Source organism: Kogia breviceps, chromosome 8, assembly GCF_026419965.1.
Source record: "Kogia breviceps isolate mKogBre1 chromosome 8, mKogBre1 haplotype 1, whole genome shotgun sequence".
In the NCBI taxonomy this organism is placed as follows: Eukaryota; Metazoa; Chordata; class Mammalia; order Artiodactyla; family Physeteridae; genus Kogia; species Kogia breviceps.
Genome location: NC_081317.1, coordinates 94,283,869 through 94,303,837, shown reverse-complemented (window position 1 = coordinate 94,303,837; position 19,969 = coordinate 94,283,869). Strand labels below are relative to the sequence as shown.

General features: G+C 52.8%; 1 long non-coding RNA gene across 1 annotated transcript; it reads right to left on the bottom strand.

Moving 5' to 3' along the window:
• Window positions 1-530: 530 nt before the first annotated feature.
• On the bottom strand, window positions 531-18,908 carry LOC131761162 (uncharacterized). Its single transcript, XR_010841748.1, has 4 exons — window positions 18,567-18,908; window positions 3,107-3,159; window positions 2,428-2,648; window positions 531-578 (listed from the first exon to the last, which is right to left on the bottom strand). It is a non-coding gene; the product is annotated as an uncharacterized lncRNA (long non-coding RNA).
• Window positions 18,909-19,969: the final 1,061 nt, after the last annotated feature.

Sequence of the window (19,969 nt, the reverse complement as noted above, 5' to 3'; positions counted from 1 at the left end):
GACTCAAAGACATAGAGAACAGATTTGTGGTTGCTAAGGGGGAGCAGGGGAGAGAGAGGGATGGACTGGGAGTTTGGGGTGAGTAGATGCAAACTATTACATTTAGAATGGATAAACAACAGTGTCATACTGTATAGCACAGGGAACTATATCCAGTCTCCTGGGATAAACCATGATGGAAAAGACTATAAAATAAGAATGCATGTATGTGTATAACTGAGTCACTTTGCTGTACAGCAGAAATTAGCACAACATTGTAAATCAACTATACTTCAGTAAAAATTTTTTTTTTACTTTTTTAAATGGAAAAGTAAAAAAGTTCCGCTTTGACATGAACATGCACTATAAAAATCATTTAAGATGTTGGAAATCTAATTGTTCTCTTTTAACTCCAAACACGCCAGCTCCAAAAAACAGATTTCCGTCATAGTTTACCACTTGGCGTTTTGCACGTTCCTTTTCCAGTTGAAACAGGGTGATTGATGGCTGTTTATGAATGTCAGCTCTGATGTACTGGAGTTGACTATGGTGGGTGCTCTGATTCTGGACAGGCTTAGGAGGCCCATAGGTGCATGTACCTAGAATGATATTTTTACACACAGGGGAGAGGGACAATTTAGTACCTTTATGGATGAGTGTGCAAACACATGCAGAAAATATTCAATAATACACTTGTCCTCACTTCAAGTTTGCATACATAATGCTAATATAGAAACCCATTTGACCTTGGTCCTTTCCAGGGATGCCTTTATTTTTGTCTACAGTTCCAAACAACCAGATTTCCTAAGGAAATTTTATAGTCAAGGAAGGGACTCGTATTATATAAAACATCCTCACTCACTTATTTTGCTACTGCCAGCTGTGGTTACTGACAAAAATAATTCAGTCTAAGTAATGCTGCCTGACCAGGACACAGTGCGAAATAGGTTGAAAGAAAGGTAAACGCTTGGAAATACATTCTGTTCTGCCTGCCCGCCCACTCAAAAGGCTGACCCACTTCCATAACTCTTAGGAGCGTTCTTCTGCCATAAATGAGGGACAAGACGCCAAGAGCTTGGCGGGCTCCACTTTCCCATTCAGTGTTTTATCTCAGCCCTTTCTTCCTCTTTCCTCTTGTGGAAACAAATAGGAAACACTGAGCACTTGCTATCACAAGTGAAGTCACCCTTCTCTTCCACTCACTTATTCTGTGAACATCACCAACTAGACTCTGCAAAGACCAGGGCAACTCAGAAACGCACCTGACCTCCAGGCGTGTCTGCAGGTAGGCTAGCCAAGGCAAGTTGTAACAAGGTAAGAGTTTGCTTTCCCCCCGCCCCGGTCCAATGCAGGTAGGGTAGGGTGCCTGTTCCACAGTCCTCTGGGAATCGGGCTTCTCTCCAGGGGCCCTGTCACCATCCAAGCCCCCCACTTCCCTCCAGTACAAGGGAGGGGAGAACACAAAGGAAGACGTGTTCCACCCAGTCCCATCTGCAGAACCGGGTCCCAAGGCCATATCTCCCTGCGGTGGGAACCGGTGCTCAATATGGAGAGGGGGACACACACGCTGCCCCTCACAAAAGTCGAGCTGGCCCCACCCAGGGAACAGTAGAAACTTTCCACTGGAAGGGGCTCCAAGTGACGATGCTGCTCTTTGCAGGGGCTGATGGGAAACAGGCACACAGCCGGACGTTCAGAGCCAGTGCCTAGAACTGCAAAGCCAAGGGCATCCTTCCATTTCAACCACTTGGCAACTTGCTTTTGCGAGTACAAGTTTTTGTTTGTTTGTTTTTTTCCAAACACATTTAAGCAGAACAGAGCAAAGTTTCAAGCAGGCCTATAAAGTGCTTTCCCGAAAGGGAACAGTTTTTTTACTCTAGTGGATCACCTAATAATTGAAGTTCTCCGTGGCAAATGTGTAATCTCCTGCAGATCACATATAAATATTTAAAATTATTTTCTAGATGCCCAGGCAAACAGGTAGGTCAGCAGTCTCTTTCTTCTTATTTCCAGTGGTTTCTGGTTGGAAAAGGAGAAAAATAAACTAGGATCCCAGGTACTAATATGTGCTCTGCATGGGTGAGGTGCCAGGGGATCCCAGGAGAAGGGTATACATCTCAGTTTTGCTTTGAGTTTTATCAAAGACAAGATAGCCACATCCAAAAACCTTAGAAATCGATACCTAAATGGTCAGTGGGTGCAACAGATATTTTATTCATAAAGTGAAGCATATGGTCCGGATTTTTGGAAGAAGCTTCATTGAGCTAGGAAGTCTCCGCCTGCCTGCAATCTGAGATTCAGTAATGCAAGACGGTCTCCTTTCATGCTGGGGACCTGCTCGGGGTGCGATGGCTAAGTAACAAAACTCAAAATGTAATGTCTGGACATGACAGCAATCTCTATTATCTCTCCCAGTTTCCCTGGGGCTGCAATTTAGATACCGCTCACCTGGGTTTTTCCGGCACAGGGTCCCAGGAGGGTCAGTCAGGGGACAGCGGAGGCTGCAGTCACTCCCGGCGGGCAAGTTGGATGATCCTCGAGCTACCTGAATGTTCTCACAGCAGGTCAGCTGGCTTCCCCCAGAGCAAGCGAAGCCAGAGGAGCAGCCGGCAACGTCTGTGACCCCTGACGGCCTCAGAGCCTCACAACAAGACCTCCAGCACAGTTCACTGTGGGCACAATTTCCAGAAAGGTATAGGAATATCAAAGTCACACTGACAGAGAGCTAGTGGGTGGGATGGATGCTGGTGTGACCCCTTTGGAAGATACAGTTTGCCCCAGGGCCTAGCATGCAAATCTTTAGGTAAGCCTAAAAGATGCCACCTAGCTAAGCTCACACAGGGAAGGGGTTGGGGGATAGTCTCCCCGGGACATAGGTGGTCTGGCTCCGAAGCCCCACCCCCAGCATTCTGCTAGAAAGTTCCACTCAGGAGGAGTTGTTTCTTAACGCTACTCTCTCAGTGAGCAGTGGGTTGTCAGCCCTAACTGAGCAGGAGGCACCAACTCAGAGGGACAAGAAATAGGTAAACTCTGAAAGTCTGCATTATCAGCACCAGTGAGTGACAAGCGCTGGCCAGGCCCACAGCTCCTGGTCCCTTTCTTCTCCTCTCCCAGACCCCTCACACACCTTCAGTTCAGACTCCCGCCATGATCAGAGGCCTGAGGCAGCAAGCTGGGTGCCTTTAAAGAAGAGAAAAGATTAACCTTGGAGACTGTTAGATGGAGGCTGCCAAAGAATGGCCGCGCAGGCTGGCTGGAGGAAGGTATGAATTCCAGTGGCCCTGCCAACAGCACTGCGGTCGCGGGCCTTGCTGCTCGGTGACTTGGCACTTGCCCTCTGCCCTCTCAGGCCCCAGGTGCTTCCTCTGCAGGTGACACTGCCTTGGGGTGGGAGGTGGGGGGACAGGGAATGGGAGTGATGCTGGAAATAGACCTCTGACCTCAGGCCTCCAGGGACCTTAGTATGGAAACGCTAACACTCGGGGTTCAAGGAACGCAAAGGCCAGGACCCCACCCCAGCCTTGCCCTGGAAAGCTCTGGCTGTAAGAACTCCACAGAGCCTTTCTGGGGTCTTGAAAGACAGCGTTCTCTCTCTCCCCACCCACTACTCCACTGGACTCTGGGAATAATTAGGGATGGGGCCACTGGGTAGAGGGTAACTCAAGAAGATTATAGGAGTGGACAGAGGCTTCGCTATCTGACCATCACCCCACAGTGAGATATGCAAGGTGCATCTGGGTTGGGAGGGAGGGGCCCTTGTCCTGATAATTGCACATTGAATGGGGAGACACTGAGAAAGACTTGTTTATCACCTCTAGATGCCAGTCCTGGAGGCCCCGGCCCCTCTGGGCAGCTCTTGTTTCCTTTCACAGCTTGTTCCAATAACTGGGCCTGTTGACCGACTGGGGGAGGCAACCCCTGTGCTGCCTCCGGGCTGGGGGACAGGCAGCTCCCCTCGAGCTCTGACTCCTTGTCAGGAGCAGTGTGGGTGAGACCTTGAGCATTGCAAGGGTGGGGCGTGGTGTTCCTAGGGGAGGGTCCGGATACCCAGCAGCCAGTCACCGCTTCTCCTTACTGCCCTGCAGAAACTCCCTCTTGGGTCTGAAGTCAGGGTCCACTTGCAGCTGCAAATGCCCCTCCTCCTGATCAAGGGCAGCCCCACCTGGAAATCCAGTCACCAGCATGTCCTATCATCACCTTGCTCAGGGCAGCTGGGTCTCAGAGGAGGCTGAACAACAGAAACAGAAAGGGAGGTCACCCACCCTCAGGGCAGCAGATTCCATGCCTTCTAGAAAGAAGACAGCTGACCAAGCCCCCTCTGTTATTTCTGGGGCCCACAGCAGGCCTTCAGCCCCTCCCAGGAGCCCTGGTTGGTGGTGATTTGCAGAGCTACCCAGGAGTCTATGCGGAAGGCCAAAGGTACCACTAAGCCCCCCTCAGCACCTCTCCCAGGCCCGACAGCCCTCCTCCATCCTTTCCTCCCGCTCCAGCCATAAGGACTTCTGCTTTGGGACACCGAAAGGAGAGAGAGGAATGTTATCGCAGGGGCTGCGGGCAAGGGTGCTGACCTTCAGGATGGGAAGGTCTCTGCCCCTCCCTGGGAGTTTGGGACTGCCTGTTGGCTGTGTTTTTCCTGCTACCCCCACTCTTGTCATCAGCCTGGAGAAGTGAAAGTCTGATGTTCCTCATACCCACAGACTGCAGCAATGGGGGAGCCTGCCTGCCAGTAAAAGCCAACCGATGGGTTCTTGGATGCAAGGAGGGCAGACTGGAGAGCATCCAACCCATGTGTCCTGGGAGACCCAAGCTGCTCCCCAGAGAGCATGGAGACTGAGCATCTCCTGGACTGGCTTGTTCCTGGCCTTTAATCTGTGACTTGGGGTAGGGGTGGGATTTCTGCAGCCTCTGTTGGGGGTCGGGGAGACCTGAAGCCTGGGTCTCTTCTTTCCTCCAGAGCCAGGATGGGGATCAGAAAGGCAGAAGAGGAGGGAAGCAGAAGTCAGGGAGGAGGAAGGAAAGACCAGGTGGAAGAGACCAAGGCCAGCAGCCACAGCTGCTCTTTGCATGGAGCCCTGAAAGAAAATGGAATGTCAGTGAAACACGGGGCTCAGAAGCAACTCACTTTCCCATTACACAGTTCCCACTGGTGACCCTGCACAGGCCAGGTCGACTCAGAACGTTCGATACAAATGCCGGACTGTCCACCCGTCCCTAAAACAACTCTGTCTGCTGGCACCAGGGCTGCTTAGAAAGCAACTCCCTGGAAAAGGAACAGAGTCCTATCTACACTTGGGAGAACAAAGCTGGCCAGAAGCAAGACCTGCTTCCATGTGGCCAGGGGAGGACACGCCATACAGGAGGTGGGAGGTGGTGGCCATTGTGACCGCAGCCAGAAAGCTACTGGAGTGGGACCCCAGAGGATGCTGGGACAGAGAGCCGCAGGAAGTCATTCCGGGTTGAGCCTCACCACAGTCATTTCCACGGCCGTTTCTCCTGAAATCCACATCCTCCTCTCACTGCAGTGTTGACCCCACCTGGTCCCAGCAAGGGTCCTGGGGCCACATAGTGTGTTAGTATGTGGAGTGCAGTCCCAACACTTGGAGGAAAGAGGCAGCGTCCTGGAGCCTCCGTACAGTGACTAGTCCATTAGCAGCAGCAAGTTTACCGGGCTGAGGAGGAAGGAATTCTGAATGGGAGGAAGGGAAGGAGCAGAACGGATTCCTTGGCGCCACTGATATGTTCTTGAGTGGACAGGCTGCTGCAGGATAAACCAATGAGCTTCCCGGTGGGCGTGCGTGCAGGGCTAGTAAATGACAGAGAAAGGGCTGTAGATGCTCCAAAAAGAAAACCTATTAACTGGAGACTCCCTGCTGCGTTGCCTGCTATGCACTGAGAAAGCGTCTGTGAGATGCTTGCAGATCCCTCCAAGGATGTGTGCACTTGTGTATCATTCCTTCTTCCTACACTGTTTACTGAACACTGTAACAAGAACATGTATTGCTCTTATTAATGCAACAGTGAACATCTACAGCATCCCTCCTAAAGGGCCAGCGTTGTCCTAAGCACTTTCCTCACAGTTTCCTCTTTAAACCACACAGTAATCTTAGGAGGTAAGCACTGCTCTTATTATCCCCACTGTGCAGATGGGTAAACTGAGGCACGGAGAAGTGGCATAGCTTGCTCCAGGCCAAGCAGCTGGTGACGGAGGCCAGGCTCGAGAACCTGTGCCCAGCGCCCCGTCCATGCTACACAGGGGTGGCTGGTCAGAGCCTTCGACACGCACTCACCTGCTCATTTATCCAGTGCCTGGAGGGCTGCCCACAGGCCTCCACGCCATCTGCAGGGGGAATTTGAGGAGGACGAGAGGGTGGGGAATTCACAGTGGCTCATGGGAATGGTGAGCCACTGGAGGGTCCCTGAGTGGAACCCAGGCCCCCACTCCACCTCTGCCAGGGCTATCCTGTCATCTCCAGCAAGTCAGTGGACTCTCGGGGCCTGGGTTTCACACCTTGAGGATGGAACTCAGGGTGAGGTGAGCAAGGCTCCCGCAGCTTCAACCTGTGTTTGATTCAATCACCAGATATTTACCCCAGAAATGCATTCTGCTCAGAACACGGCATTTGTTCTGAGCAAGACAAGATTCTGCCCTCAGGGTCTGCATGCTAGCAGAGGGGGAACCCATCATAAACAAAAAAAAAAAAACACTGAAGTCCTGTAGAATGCAGACAGCGACAAGCTGCCAGGAAAGGGAAAACAGGGGGTCCAGGGACAGGCAGGGTGGGAGCTCGTGTTACTGAGAAGGTGAGATGTGAGCTAAAATGGGAAGGCCCTATGGGATCTGGCCAAGTGGACAAAGAGATGAGGAGGAGGGAAGCAAGCAGAGAGGCTGGGCATCCATCAGGCAGCGCCTGGAGACCTGCCCTCTGCTCACTTGCTCTGTGACGTCATCACAGCCCTCAGCCAGTGAGTCACCCAAGGAGAGCTTATTGGAAAGGGAGGTCAGACAGCAAAGCATAGTCCGTGGACTGAAAAGACACAAAGAGAAACCACACCTGAGGGCTGGGACCTATGTGAACCGGGCCTCTTGTCCCCGCCTCCCAGAAGCAGCCCCGGTGCCTACCCGGTGGGCCTTGGTCCCTAACTGGCTTGAAATCATGACGTTCATGCCAGTTCAGAGTTAGAAGGTGACACCTCCCAATGCCTTTGGTGGCTGCACAAGACGCCCAGGTTTACAACAAGGAGGGGTGGGGAGCGTGGAAAACTGGAGACTGCTTACCCCTCTGAAGGCACCGCACTGAACATGCTCTGAATGCAGGAGCGGATGTTGAAACTGTCTGGGAACCTGAGTCATGCCCCCCATCCCTTGAGGCTTCCAGCTTAGCGGAGGAGCAATCTCGATCTACCTCAACCCTCCTGAGTAGCCTGAGAGAGGCAGTGGCAGGCCGGGGCCAAGGACGGCACAGCCCCAAGGCTGCAGGTTCACGTGGAGGGAGGATCGCCAGGAGAACTAATCTGGGCGAGGACAGGGCCGACTCAGGGCTCTGGGTCAGGGGACGGTCACGGCCATGGCCGCCTTGGGAATCTGGAGGGGAGAGCCTTGGCACTCGCAGATCAGCATACAGATAATGCATTCAGGGTCGGGTTCGGATAGTCACGCTGCTGAGGATTGCACCAACCGCGCATCCTGCAGGACAAATGGCTCAACTTCCCAGGCCTCTCCTTGGACTGAAGAACCCAGGTCACAGACACTGGTCTCACAGCAGCAAGGGCACCCAAACCCACTGCCCCCTACAGCCAGGCTCATCACTCACAGGAAAGGAAGGAAGCCCCCGGCCGGCTCTCAGAGACCACCATCTGGTGAGAGCCATTAAAAGGCCTGGGTGCCCCGGTCCACTGAATGAGGGGGATCAGCCACAAGGTACAACCGAGCCCAAAAAAGAGAAGGAACAAGTGTCTGCAAACGCAGAACCACCTTCAAGTTTCTCGGTTCTCGACTGAAGTATTTTTAATGTATTTTTGAATGTTGGAGGAAAGACCCTCATTTCCTTTAATGAATGGTATCTAGCACAACCCGGGGATTCAAAAAAATCAATCTCAGGGATTTACTTAGATGAAGGGAGCTAATCAGTGGAAAACTAGCCGCCATATAGATAGCTGACTGGAAGGGGCAGAAAGCCTGTAACTCAGTAAAAAAAAATCCACTAATTCCACGAGCCCCACGGCTGCATGCTGCATCTACCATCAGTTAGGGTTAAGGTTAGGTTAGGGTTAGGTCTCTCCCCAAGGAGCCAGGAGCCCTCCTCAGCCTCCAAAAGGGGGTCTGCTCTCCAGGGCGAGGCTAAGCCCTCAGCCCTTGGCACAGGGAAGGTTTTGCACACATCCGCAGGTTGAGAGAAAGGCCATCAGGGTTTCAACACTGGCAAAGCCACTGGCAGAAGTGGAACCTTTCCCACAAGGTCTGGCCCAAGTTTTCCAGATCCAGGGTGGTATTGGGGTTCCATGAAGCAATCAATGAGTGCTTGCCGAGAACTGAGGGGAGTTGGAGGGAATCTATCAGCACCCTGTTGTTTGTATTTCTTTCATTTTAATTCTAAAATCTATGACGATTGTTATCTATGGTCATCAGAAGTTAATTCATTGTTGATTTTAAAGGACGCTCACAGGAGAACAGGGAGGCATGGTGCTTTCTCCAACGTGATGAGTCAGATCAAAGAAAATCTGCATGGATCCCGGCCACACATCTACGAGAGCACGACATCTTTGGGCAGCTTGTGCCTATTTCAATAGATCATCGCAGCTACTAGGAGAACAGTCCATGCGGAGCACATACCTAAGTCTAAAAATCGATGGTGACTGGCATGGTTAAAGAATCGCCCTGGTTCATCCTCAGAAGAGCTGGTAACCTCTTCAGGGCCTTCCCACAGAGAATGGTGGTTTGGCCAACATTAGCATCCAAGCCATAACCGGCCTTCAGAACTTCTCTGGACACACTGGTCAGTGTCTCCAATGGCACCGTGGAGGGATGTCAGCCATGGCCTGGACCCTGAAATACTTGGCACTGATCAAAATCCCAGAACTTTCCTTATTGTGGTTTTTAAAGACGCTGCCCACAAAGACTAATCCATCCAACCACCAGGAGGTCTGTTGGCCTAACTGCTCTTCATATGGCTCCTCTAAGCTGGGTGGAGAAGAAAACCAAAGCCTAGACCCTCTGGCCTCCCATGGATTGTCTCGGTCTGGCATGATAGATTATCTCTCCCCAGCCAGCCCAGACCAGCTCCATCCCTCCTACTCCTGCGAAGAGCTCCGGGTGGTTCCTGTCCTACTTCTCCAGGCAGAGCCAATCTGAGAGGGCCACACTGGGGCTGTTTTCTGAAGAAGGCTGTGTGATGGTTAATTCTATACGTCAACTTGACCGGTAAAACTATTTACCAGATACCCGGTAAAACATTATTTCTGGGTACCTCTGTGGGGTGTTTCAAAAGAGATTAGCATTTGATTCTGTGGACTGAGTAAAGATCACCCTTGCCAGTGTGGGTGGACATCATCCAGTCTGCTGAGGACCTGAAAGGAACAAAAAGGCAGAGGAAGGACAGATTCCCTCTCTCCTCTTAAGGTGGGATCTACTCCTGCCCTCAGACATAGGAGCTCCTGGGTCTCAGGCCTTGGGACTCAGACTGAATTCTACCAGGCTTTCCTGCTCTCAAGCTTGCAGACAGCAGATGGAGGTACTTCTCAGCCTCCATAAATGTGTAAGCCAGTTCCTATAATAGATCTCCTCTTACATCCATCTATCCATCTATCTGTCTATCTTATTGGTTCTGCTTCTCTGGGGAACCCCTACAGATAAAAGTTGTATGTTTTCAATATGGTGACACATAGATGCTGCCTCAGAGTCATCCAAGCGGGGGTCAGAATTTATCCGCCAACACCCAGCTCCCATCGATCGCAGGCTGCTCCCAAGTCCTGGAGTCCCCAGCTCAGCCACACGGCCCAATGCTTCTTGCTGGAGCCTCTGGGCTGCAGGTGCATGCCCGGAAGCCACAGGCAGGAACTGTGGCTGAAGGAGGACTTGCCTGAATCATGTGCACCCACATCAACCTGCAGCCTGGTCTTCTTCCACCTTGCGATGGGCTTTGCCCTGCCCCTCACTGTGCTCCCCGGTGCTCTGAGGGCTCGTCTGCGGCCTTAGTGGGCTTGCACGGAGTCTGCACACCTCCATTTGACCAACCCTACTGCTTTTCTGCTCCCTTCTATGGTATTAATCCCAAGAGCACCCCAGGAATCTCCTCCTGGAAGCAGGTTTCCCTGGGATGTGACCTGTGTTTTGTCTTCCATGCCAGAGTATTTTGCAAGCATTTTACTTCTCATGATCTCTGATAAGACTGACCCTTGAACCCACTGGCCTTCCCCCCAGCCCTTTCTGAGGCAGAAGTTTACAAAAACCTTTAATCAAACATCACACAGGATCAACATGGACTAAGTTCTCTCAACCTTTGCTGGTGTTCTGCCTGCCAGTCCTGGAAGGCTCCTGCAGAAAACATTCCATTTTCTTGTAAAACAGAAAAATTTCCCTTTTGACAAGTTGCTGATAAGTACATGCAGCAGTGGAGGTCAGCCAGTTAAGCTCAGGCAAACAGCCGAGCATGCTGTGAAGCCTCCACTGAGCTGGAGCCTTGGAAACTCTGCACACTCTGCATGGTTTCCAAGCTTGGCCTCGTAAAGTCCTTATAAGCAAACGCCAACACTGTCGGTTATAAACCAGATCTCCCGTTCTGAAGGAACAAGGAGTCCAGAGTGTCTGAGGCCCAATTAGACTCTCTCATTTTTGGACTCCTGGGTGCCTTTCAAGGACAAGGACATGCTGGGGAGACATCCTGAGGGCTCAGAAAGTCCCCAAGCCACTGGCTGCCTGGCGTGGCAGCCTCTGATAAGCACTGCAAGGTTCTGGCACATTAACTGTGCCCCAGCCCCCTCAGGAGGGCAGTGACCGAGGAGGCCACGCAGGCCAAAACACAGAGCCTTCGGCTGTACCGGTCGAAACCTGCGGTATCAGATGGAGTGTGGCCGACAGCAGCTCAGAAAAAGAGAATTGCCTTCCCTTCCTGCAGGCACCTCTGCGGGGTCCATAGCAAACCTTCCCTGTGAGTTCCAGGTTTGATATCCTGCTTATTTTGAAAGGAAGATAGAAGGAGCATGCAGAATGATAGAAACAGCCCCCTCCCCAGGGCTATAATTTTGTAATTCTTATTCATCCAGTTTGGGCTGAGTGTTCCCCAACCTTGCAAAGATGTTAACATTTACAGATATTTAGAGGGGAAGGGCAGCTATAAGGGACTGTTCATATGACCCATCAAGTGATTGGACACCAATAAAGCCCACACGTAGAATGGCATCACCCAGAGGCCCAGCCACAGCTCACATACAAAAACCAGGAGACGCTCGCGGCTGCCACTGCGCAGACGTTCACGTGGAGGCCCAGGCGCACCAGGCAGAGGGCACCTCCCCCTTACCCACCATGCAGGGCTGATGGCTGGCCCTCTCAGGTTAGCTCGGGAGGGCAGCGGGGCCCTACTGGACCAGAGCAACCACTTCCCAGCCTGACCCTGGTGTTTGTCTTGCCTCAGGAAAGCATTCACCATGAATCTTTTCCACCACATTAAACTTTACCTGCCTGTAGCTTGTTACCATATGCTGTGTGGTTTTCCTACACCAAGCAGTTCTCAGCAGACACTGACTGGGTGCCCTACAATTTCATTTCATTCTGACACTCTCTACCTGGAGGTAGTGTCACATCCCACAGATTAAGGGGTCATTCCCACTAGACCGCCCTCCATTCAGATGCCAGTTGCAAGTCCAGGTGGTCACCTGTGCTTCTGACCAACCAGCCATAGGTCAGAGGTTCCCATTAACCTTGCATCCCATTAACTTGCTAGAGAGGCTCACAGAACTCAGGAAACCCATTTACTCACCTGTTAGGGCAAGGTCCCAAACAAAGGAGCTTCTGTCCCTGTGAGTTTGGGGCCCGGTCCAGCAGCACATGGAAGCATTCTGATTCACCAACCCAGAAGCTCTCTGAACCCTGTTCTTTTGGGTTTTTGTGGAGGCTTCATTACACAGTTACAAATGATTAAATCATTGGCCATTGGTGATTGACTCAACGTCCTCTCCCCTCCCTGGAAATCAGGGCATGGGGCTGAAAGTTCCAACCCTCTATTCATGGTTGATTTCCCTGGCAACAAGCCCCCCAGCCTTAGGTGTGGTCCAAAAGTCCCCTCATTAACATAAACTCAGGCATGGTGGAAAAGGACATCCATTTCACCTTTATGGCTCTGAAGCAATTTCAGAAACTGAGAACAAGGGACAAAACATTATAACAAAAGATGCTCCCATTGTTCTCATAGCTCAGAATTCCAAGGGTTTGGGGAGCCATGAGCCAGGAAACCGGGCAAAGCCCAAACTATATATTTATTATAAATCATAATATCACACTCATCAAGGGGAAAGTGGGAATCTGTGCCTCGGGACACCCCTTCTCAGCTCAGAGCCCTAGGCCCACGAATACCAGGCCGAAACCCGGGCTTGTCAGCAGGAACGGCTGCCTCGAAGTTCTGTAGACACTGTTAAAGGAGAAAGGGACGGCCGCAAACGTGAGAGAGGACAAGCTTCCTTCACTGATGAGGAAAGAACTCCTGCTACGCAGGCTGGCTTTGAAGAGTGTTGTTATTAAAACCAAAAAAGGGGAGATTCAAGGAATAAATTTCATATTGGCTGCCTCTAAGGGGCATGCGGCTGCCAAATGGGCAGGGAGCTTGTCTTTTACGAACTGACGTCAAAAGATGCCTTTCTGGGACAATACCTTTTGTATTTACTAGATGGTCAGGGGTTTCTCTAGAGCTGGGAGCACGGAGGGCACAAAACAGAAACGGAGCCATGCATAGTAGGGCGAGGAGGCTATTGTGAGGGGTCGTTTCTGGAAGATGAAAGAGTCAACAGGGAGAAAACCAGTTGGCTGCCAGCACAGGGCCTGGAACTCCAACTCTGGAAGCAGACTGTTTGGGCGGCCACAGTGGGTGCTGGGGTTCCCTCTTCCCTAGTCTTAATGATAAGCAATGGAATCTGTGCTCCGGGGACACTCCGTCTGGTCCAACAGGGATGCCTCTTATTACTGGCAAATTACTGTTTTCCAGGGCTTCCCTGGTGGCGCAGTGGTTGAGAGTCCGCCTGCCGATGCAGGGGACACGGGTTCGTGCCCCGGTCCGGGAAGATCCCACATGCCGCGGAGTGGCTGGGCCCGTGAGCCATGGCCACTGAGCCTGCGCGTCCGGAGCCTGTGTTCTGCAACGGGAGAGGCCACAGCGGTGAGAGGCCCGCGTACCACCAAAAAAAAAATTACTGTTTTCCAGAAAGAAACTGCCTGAAAGGAGCAAACTAGACCTGGGAATGTTCTGCGCCCAAGATCTTTCGGGGTTTCCATGTGGGGATGGGAATGAATTGGCATGTGGGAACCTGGGACCACCGCCTGGCCCAGACCAGCTTCACCCCAGGCTCCTGGGGACCCCAAGGACAGCCTAGCTCTGTCGGGGACCAGGGGCGGTCAACGGTGGAAGGAAGGGCAGGAAGGAGGCTTATAGGGACAGACTTTGCTCTGTGCCAAGTCTGCATGACAGAGACCACGGGTTCAGCTCACAGTATTTAGACCAACGGGCCCCAGATCTCCATTGCATAAAGGAGAAAGCAAGCTTGGTGAGCTCACCCTGCTGGTGATCAGGGCAATGGAGAACCCCCAAGTTTCCCCCGACACCGAAGGCCTGGCGCCCTCCCAACCCCCTCACCCCCTGGACCTAGCGCCTCCCTCAGCTTCCCCCCCTCCAACACTCTCAGGGGCAGTAAGCTCTCCAGGCCACAGAGGAGGATGAGAGGAGAAACCTGAGGCTGCAGGTGTGGGAAGCTCTGGGCTGGGACCGGGAAAGCTCAGGGCAGAAGCAGGACAGGGCTGGAGACCAGGCCCTCCTCAAGGCAGCGCAGCCAGAGGACAGGGAGGCTGCCGAGGACCAGGGCTGCAAGAGGATGAGGAGAGAGGGGCTTGTGATGTCAGGCCTCCTGGAGCAAGGCCAACCAGCAAGCAGGCTGCAGAGAGAGGCACAGCCCCTGGGTCCCAGGCCGCCGTCTGCCCTCCCTTCAGTGTTGTTGGCTGGTTGAGGGACTCGGGGATTAAGGGACTCCTTCTCAAGAGGTGGTTGTGATAAAGCAAGGGGACCATGCCTGTAGGTGCTCAGGGAATGGCACTTCCACCCCCTTTTTAACAAAAAAGGACAACAAAAACATCCCACCCCACTTTCTCTTCTAATCCCAGAGTCCCCCCCCCTAATCAATAGCAAAGAGCCCTTTGGGAATGTTGGGAAGATGCAGCCTCCCTCCTTTGAGGGAAAAGACCCTCCACCCCTGTCTTACCCCTGTCCCCAGGCTGCCTGTGACTGGTGTGACCCACTCGTATGGTATGTTTGCCATCTGTCAGGTCCACACCATGATGTCTATAAGACCACAGCTTCAGTCTCCTGCAGGATTCTGTTTGTGGGGTACCAGGGGCTGCCCAATTCCTTCCCCCTATGCTCCCTTCTTCTTTGCCTTGCCACCTATGTGTGTGCACGCACTCACACACACACACACACACACACACACACACACACACACACACCGGAAAAGCAAGCAGTTTCATGGACCCGTAATTTAAAGTAAATTCCTCTTGGTGGCACCACATCAGCACGAAGCTATTTCCAACCCGCTGCCCCCCGTCAGTCCCTTGAACAGGCCAAGAGTCTCCAACCCCAGGGCCTTTGCACATGCTGTCCCTTCTATCTGGGTTAACCTTGCACACACACACATCACCTACATCCCTCCCACTGGTCCTTCAGCTCTCAGCATAGTTTTCCTTCCTTAGCATGTGCCTTAATGGACTTGTGACACTTTGTAATCATGTGCTTACTTCTGTCATCACCTGACATGTGTGATTCTTTGCCCCACATGTCCATCTGTCCCAGGGCAGGATCTGCCACCCTGTGTGTCTGCTACTTCTAAAACAGCACCTGGCATGCACTAAGTGTGTAAAATGTGTTGGGTGAGTAACAGAATTCAGGGGCTCCTTAACTGAAGCCCCAAACCTGCACTATCACCCCTCCACTCCCCGCCCCTCCCCATTCTCTGTTTACACTACAGGACCATACATCACTGAAGGCCAGGCCTGGCAGCATCCGGGCACCTGTGGGATTTCCTGTCCTCTCCAAGAGGCAGTGGGAAGGAGGACAGTTTCCCTTTCAGGATTCCGAGCTCTGCGGTTGACCTTGTCAAACTCTATTTCCCTCTGACATCATGCAGGCTGATATCAGACCATGACTCAGAGCTGCAATATAAGGACCACTTTTCCCACTTCTCAGAATGGTTCTGTTGGCCAGTAAGTCATGCCTTATGGGCTTTTTCACATCCACCTGAGTGCGGAGCGTTCCCTGATTTTCAGAAGAAATGTTAGCAAGCTCAGACCTTGACTTTGGTAGTGGTAGCCCCGATTAACATTCATCCAGAGTTTTGTGTGAATTTGGGACCACTCTGCCCACGGGTGAGCCTCCAGCCCCATCAGTTGGGCTGCAGGAACTACCCATGCAAGACAGGAGCCCTGAGGAAAAGCAAAAATGCCCAAGCACGTGGACACTGAAGAACAAACCGTGTTGCAGGCGGAAATGATGTGACTTCAGCAGGGTACAGCCTCTGGGGTCCCCTTGCGCTATGGGACTCTATCTCAGGGCTGCACAGGGAGCCACCCAGAGGCCACGTCCCTTCCTCCAAGGCCAACAGACAGAGTGGGATTTTCAGCCAACATTTGCCGACTGCGGGAGGTGAAACCTGCCAAGGGCAACAGAGAGCTGGGTTGGTCCTCCCCTTCAAGGAACCACATAGACATGACACAGACAGAGAGCCCAGGAGAAAACAAACATGCCAGGGAGGGTCCAATGTGGAGGCCAGTTGGGCCCTTCAGGACCGGCCCAGGGGCTTGGTCAGCACCAGAGAGACCCATGCAAGGTCAGGCCCAGATATAACAGGAAGACCACTCCAGGAGCAGAGTCCCACCCAGACTAAGGAGGCACCTCCACCAACCGCATGGACCCTGGAAGGGGGTGCAGTGCCCAGCACATCTCCATGTGGCTGTGGGCAAACCAGACCTACTCACAGGGAGACCACAGGACCCCGACTGCACACACAGGATCCAGTGTCAAATGAGATTGAGGGGGGCTTCCCTGGTGGCACAATGGCTAAGAATCTGCCTGCCAATGCAGGGGGCAGGGGTTCAAGCCCTGGTCGGGGAAGATGCCACATGCCACGGAGCAACTAAGCCTGTGAGCCACAACTACTGAGCCTGCGCTCTAGAACCCACGTGCCACAACTACTGAAGCCCGCACACCTAGAGCCCATGCTCCACAACAAGAGAAGCCACTGCAATGAGAAGCCCAGGCACCGCAACGAAGAGTAGCCCCCGCTCGACGCAACTAAAGAAAGCCCACACGCAGCAACGAAGACCCAATGCAGCCAATAATTAATTAATTATTTATTTATTTATTTTTTAAAATGAGAGTGAGCGGCCCTGCTCAAGGATGTTCAGAACTGCAGGGCAGTGACGACAGAGCATCAAGCCAAGCACGGGGTCTGAATGACTGCATGGGTTGCAGGCCGGTCTTGGACCTCAGTTTCTCCCCATCTTCCTCACTTCCAGTTCTTCACTCTAGAGAATCTGAATGTAGAAAAGAAAAAGAAATCTGTCCCCTGATTTAAGCTGCCCTGTATGTGGCACTGAGATGAATTCTGATGGGCCTAGAAAGACACTTTCGGAAGCACAGAACTGGCTGGCCTTGCAGCTATTTTTACTTCACTGAGCTCGTTAACAGCACCACGGCTCAGCAGGGCCACAGCCAGAGAGCCTGGCGGTGGGTGATGCTTATCACTTATGACGGAGCAAACGGGGTGGCGAAGGGCAGCCCAGTGGCCCCTGCTCGGAGGTGTGGGGCCACACACAGCATGTCGTCAGCTGGGCCCCTCACACTGAACTGAGCTGCAGCCGAACAGTTAAGAGGTGCATGCTAGCAAAAAGCCTTGTACTGCCTAACGGTGAATAAGAAAACCCGTGACTGAGCGAAAGGATTAGACAGAAAAGTTAATGTTCTGTTTTAAGCTAAAACAACGCTAATTATTGACAACCCTTAAAAAGATCAATTTATTATCCCATTGCTCTGTGCCCCATTTCAACAACACCAAAAATGCCCAGTGAAGGGACAAAACCACCTAAAATGCACGGTGCTCAGGGTTCCACGGGCTGGCAAGGCCAGCATCATACCAGGAAGCACCGAGTCAACCCAGGCACAAGGGTGAAGGCCCCGTCTCACTGACCCCCCTCAGCCCAGCTCCCACAGCCTGGGCAACCCATGGCCACCTCATGCAAAGGGCTCCTTCACCTGCAGGCTTGGATGCTGTCGGGTCACTTGGCCTTCTCAGAGCAATGACCAAGGCGTTGATTATGAAGTAAGCTATCGCTGTCCGATTTGAACAGGCCCACCTCTGCACACCTGGATGTCTGGTGGAGGTGGCCACCCGCCTGCTGATCCTGCAGCATCCACAGTGCTGTTCCCAGCTGGTCCGAGATCATCCCCTGCCCCCCGGACCACAGCTACTGGTGGACAAGACAGACCCTCAGCTTCCCGAGGGTAGGAACCAGCTGACCAGAGCCCCACACCGCCCAGCCCAGTCTGTCGCCTAGAAGGGGAGCTCCCAAAACATCTGCAGGGTGACCACACCCACCTCTACCCCTGTCAGGGATCCCCAGGAGAGAAGTCTGTGTCGTGCTTGAGAGAAAACAAGCCCCAAGGAGAGCTGCAGCGAAGCCAGGGAGCCTCATCTCTTCAATCCAGAACGTTCCACGGGAGCTAAGGGGAAACAAGCTCTCCCTGCAGGGGATTTGACCTAACCACTGTAAACATGTGCACTGGCCCAGCAGAAGCTCCGGCAGGCAGGTCCCATCCATACCGTCCCTCCCTTTCGTAGCCCTCCTTCCAACTCCTCTTAAATTCTTGCATCAAATATACCAGGGGAGGTGGCCTCAGATTCAACCCTTTTCAGCCTGTGAAACATCCCAGAACGGTCCGTGAAACAAAAAGATAGAATGAGATTTCTGCACTGGCTACTTGGGTTTTGTCATAGTTAGTAGTTTGTCTCCAGAACTACCTGGGGTCAGCTCATCCGTGCTAGGTTCTGCATGAGCCGCCACAGAGAACGCACAGCTCCCGTCCATGGGGTTCACGACCCTGGTCAAAGACATGCCGAGGGGGGCCATCTAGACCCACATTATAACACCCACTGGCGGGTGTGGGGCTCATCCTCTCTTTAAGGACCCGTGGAAGTCATGGAAAATCAGAGATGAGCCACAGAGACACTGGAGACATGGATCCCAGGCTGGTAGAGATTAGGCCTAGGTGAGCTCTGAGCTTCCCTCCAAATCCCAAATCCGACTTCCCAGGAGCCACGCCCCTGGGGCTGCCCCCTCTCACCTGTTGTGCCTTGAACTTCAGTTCTCTTGAGCGAGGCACCCAGGGACGAACTGAGCCCCACAGCTTTTCTTCACGCTGCTGAGCTGGCCTCCAAGGCAGGTCAAAAGGAGGGCCCTCTGAGCATCTCCCCGGCATGTCAGGTCCTCCCACGGGTCTCCCGAACAAGCAAATGCCCTCTGGTAACTCATGGCCCTGGCAGGGCGGTGGCCACAAGACCAAGCAGCCAGCCAAGCAACCGCCACCAGCTGGGGGCGCCCTCTCCCCCTGTCTTTGGAGGGTGGCAGGGTGCTGGTTGTCAAAGCTGTCCTTAAAGCTGCCACAGGCTTCACGGCACACTTTGTTCAGAAGTAATAACAGCTCTTAGGCTGCATAATTGACCCAAAGAGGGAAGTCCTCGCTGCGAGAAACAAAGGACGCTCAGTACCGCCTGGCCGCAAACCAGCTGGCCGTGGGGTGCCGAGGGCCTCTCACATGGGCAGCAGTTTCCCTGGCCCATGAGGTGGGGGGGGTGGTTGTTTCTGGTCCTTTCCTCCTGGGCGGCCTGTGCACGGAACATGTGCACATGACCCAGGACTGAGCAAACTGACCAGGCAGGGCCCTGGTGAGCCACTCTGAAGGGACATAGCCTGACAGCTGCCAGGAGCCTACAGGGTCCACCTGCTTTTCCTGTACCTTCTCAGCACAGCCCACTGCTGGAGGGGGGTCCTGCTGGCAACCTCCTGCCCTCCTCTTGCTACCCCAGGCCTGCCAGAAAGATTGGAAAGGCAGGCAGGTGTGTGTCTTCAGTGCCAAGAAAGAAGGCAGGAAGGGAAGATGGCAAGCTGTGTTGATGGGGAACCAGAACAATAAAGGTAAAGTACCACTTAACACAGAGATAAAAATATCAGCAGTACACGAGGTCCTGCCAGCAGAAGGCTACCCGGCAGTGTGAGCAAAAGGGCAGGTCATCCCGAGTCACCGAGAGAGTTGGCTCCGGTTCCCCCTTCCTTCTCACTCAGATTATTTCCCTCCCTCTCGTCTGGCTCCTTGATTCCAGCAGATATCCAAGAAGTCCAGTTGTGATACACAATTACTGGCACAGTGTTAAACCCGGCCTCGTAAACAATTCCTGGACCAGCTTGAGAAGGGCCACAAAGCTGTGCTCCGGGAATCTTGCTTCGATGATCTTTCAACAACAGCAAATATGGACGTATGTGTAATTTCAGTTGCTCTCTGGCTTATGACACAGTAGCTCTGCAAGGCCGCTGGGAACTGCAGAGCCATTCCATCCCCGTGTCTGGTGGCCTTCACTCTCTGCCAGAAAGATGGTGCGACATACCAAGGCTACCGGGAAACCCTCTCTCCTTTCATTCTCCAATAAAACAGAAATGCCACCTCAGCATGCACCACAAGTACTTTAATCC